This window comes from Papaver somniferum, chromosome 2, assembly GCF_003573695.1.
Source record: "Papaver somniferum cultivar HN1 chromosome 2, ASM357369v1, whole genome shotgun sequence".
Lineage (NCBI taxonomy): Eukaryota > Viridiplantae > Streptophyta > Magnoliopsida > Ranunculales > Papaveraceae > Papaver > Papaver somniferum.
This window is the reverse complement of record NC_039359.1, coordinates 181,271,380-181,275,081: the sequence shown is the minus strand read 5'-3', so window position 1 is coordinate 181,275,081 and position 3,702 is coordinate 181,271,380.

Below are 3,702 nucleotides of genomic sequence, written 5' to 3'. Positions count from 1 at the left end.
TTGACCTGAAGAGTTCTTAAAACCAAAACCTGGGGGAGGCTGAGAATTGCTAGACTGGCCTTGACTCTGGCCCTTAGACCAAGAGAAATTAGGATGGTTTCTCCAACCAGGGTTGTAGGTTTCTGAGTATGGGTCAAACTTCTGACGGTTCTCAAACCTAGCATTGTTATAGACAGCATGGGCTTGCTCTTCACTAACCTGACCTTCCCAAAATGAATTATCGGGCTCTATTCCACAACTAGAGACTTGAGAGGCTCTATTAGGTTCAACAAGGGACCTATTTTTAGTCTGACCCATTTCTAAAGCTTCTAACCTTCTGGATAAAGCAGCAAACTTAGCATCTGACGCAAAACTCGTATCTACCATATTGGTGCTACTTCTATTGACCAAGATCTTTTAGGGGGTTCAACACAAGATTCCCACTGTTGGGATTTTTCAGCGATAGCTCCTAAGAAGGTAAAAGCATCATCAGCATTTTTACTAGTGAACTCACCAGCGCACATAGATTCAACCATGGCTTTGGTCGAATAGTCTAAACCATCATAAATAATTGTACAAGTTTCATATTATCAAATCCATGGTGAGGACACTGAGATAGGAGATCATTGAATCGCTCTAAAAACCTATAAAGAGACTCTCCCTCTTGTTGCACACTAGCACTAATTTTCTGCCTAACAGCTGCAGTTTTATGCTTAGGGTAGAATTTCATATAGAAGGCAGCGATAAGTTCCTGCCATGTTTCTATGGATTCAGACGGTAGGTTGTTAGCCAGGTCTTGGCTTTATCTCTCAAGGAAAAGGGAAACATTTTAAGTTTCAAGACTTCATCAGTAAGGTCTTTTATTCTAATTGTCCCACAGATTTCCTCAAAGTCCCTAATATGAAATAAGGGTTCTCATCATCTTTTCCTAAGAATATAGGGATCATCTGAAGAATACTAGGTTTTATCTCAAAATTAGCCGTAGTGGCTGGCAATTTAATGCATGAAGCTCGGTTGGTCCTAGTTGGGAACATGTAATCTTTCAAAGTTGCCATCGCTGGCACAACAGAAGTACTAGGGGTACTTTTATCACTCAGAGATAAATTCTCAAAACTGAAGTTTCCAAAAACAGGGCTCTCCAAAGAAGAGTCTTCGAGCTCCCTGCTTAAATCAGAAGAACTACTAGGTTTTTCGCTAATCAATCGACCTAGAGTATCTCTTTTCCAAGCCCTATTGAACAAAAATCGGCATACACTAAAAAGAATTCAAAGAAATAAAAATCCTAACAAGAAGGTTCTAGCAATCACCAGCAGGATGACTCGACTTTACCACAGCAAACCTAAAGATTTCTAGCAAACAACAAGCATGATGGCTCCACTTAGATTGTTTCTAGACCAGCTTCTAATCCTTTGAAAGGGAATTCGTTACAATTTAAGCAAACCCCTCTGGAATCAATCCGAGTTAAAGTAAGTTGAATAGAGGCGAGGGAAGCTCAGTGGAGCTTTGATACCCAAAACCTCACCGATCCAATGCGGCGCAGTCACGCATTCAACTCGCAGAAACCGTCAAGAACTTCGAGGTGTGCTTAAAAGAGTAACCAATATTTTTCGAATGATTGTCCTGTTAAGCTCGATACCCTATAGGTCTCTTTCTAGTCCAAATTTTAGGCTTAGGTTCGCTTTAGGTTTCGTTTTCCTAAGGCGGGCAAGAAGGGAACGGTGATGAAATCCGAACCCTTATCTTGTTTAGGTCAGGCCTTGCCCTTTACTAGGAATATAAAAACAGTCCGGTTCGTCCTCAAACAATTATCACCTTAAGGAATACAGTAACCCGCTTGCAGGAGATTCGCGAGTGTTTCGATTGGACTTATCTCCCGTACCAGACGGGCGATGAACCGTTGTCGTCGACTCGGGCCACGACTCCTATGTCGTGTGCGAACCCGAGGGCCGAGACGATATTGTAATCGTCGTCCTTCCCTGCAAACAGTTTATATTTAAGGGTACCCTTCCGTAGGGTTTAAAAATAAAAATAAAAATGTCCTAAAATTAATGTCCAAAGTCTATAAAAAAAATACAAAAGAAAAGAAAGTCTAATAAAAAAAAAATTCAAAAATAAAAATGTCACTCTTTTTTTTTTCTCTTTTTTACAAAATAAAGAAAATCTTCTTCTTTCGCTCCTTTAGCTTTGCTTTTCGCTCCCAAACTTTAAGTAAATTACCACAAGCTTTGGCGAAATTGTCTTTCGCTCCAATCTTCAAAAATCTGCAAGGAAACAAAAAAAAACCCAAAAAACGTAAAGAAGAACAAAAATAAAAAAAAATCTAAAAACAAAATGCTAACTAAACACAGGTCCGCGTCGGCGGCGCCAAAAATTTGATGTATTTTCAAATGATGTTTGTAGTTGTAGTGGTAAACAGGTTCTTTTCAGACTTGTGAAGGTAACAAAATTTCTAGATTTAAATAAAATTTAGGAAAAATAGCAAACTGGAGTAAAATTTTATGGAGAAATAGGGGTTAAGATTCCACCAATCAACAATACTTATGTGATCTAATATTTTTTTACTATGCAATTTAAATAATTGGGTTGATTCTAAATATTGCCAAGAGCAGTTTTTCCAAAATATCAAATGTTAATCACAAGTATAATGCATCAAAAGTCTAAAACTAAGCATGCATTATCAAGGGAAAACACAGTTGATTAATAAAAACCATTTAAATCATTTTTATCAATGCAATTAATCATATAAAAATATTGCATAAATTAATAAAATAGAGATTACCACATAATTATTGTGAGAATGGCTTCCTCTGTCACCCCTGGGATTGGGTTTAGCTCCTCATCTCAAAAACACACTCACAAGATGTATTCATGGCTAAATAAGTGTTTTTATTGATGAAAATAATTGATAATTGAAGTTTGTAACGCTGTTATACTGTTGCAGCGTCACTGTTACAAAGGGGTAGTGCTGAAAATAATCGATACAACACAAGTGTTGTATAACAACGACACAGAGAGTTCACTGTTTGCACTGTTGAAGAACGACACTTCGGTACTGCTGTAATGAAGAACACGGGATACTGATGTTTAAGACTGTTAAAGAACGACTGATTCTGAGAGTCTGTTCTTCGTGTTCTTGAAGGTCTTCAATGTCTGGCAGCAGCAGCAACAAAATCTCTCTGTAACTCGATTCTCTCGTCTCTCCTGACCTCTAAACTCTCTCCAAAACTTTTCTAAAGCTTTCCAACCCTTCTATGACTTGAACCAACTCTTATATAGTCTTTTAATCCCCAAAAATCTCTACTGAATCCGACTTTTTCTTTTCTTTTTCTTCTCTGCGCTGTTGAGAGAATATCTCTCTCTGATCTCCCTGTACGCGTTTATGAGCTATTCTATTTCCCCAAAACTCTCCCAAGACTTGAACAGGACCAAGTAGAGTTTTCTTTAGCGTAAAACTCTCCCAGAATCTCCTCAAAAAAAATCTTTGAAACGTAAACAGAACCATACGTGTCCTATTTGGACTCTGATTTCTTCTCCCGGCTATTCCAGCCCAATGTGATCGATCAAAACACATGTACCAGCTTTGTTTAGTCCATTCACATCCAGCCCAACTGATTTTGGGGGTTGAATCTCTTTAGAAACCGTCCATTAATCGAATCCAACTCTGCCAGTAAACATGCATGAAGTTTCCCGCCAAAACATTAATTTGAAAACGTGAAGAAATGT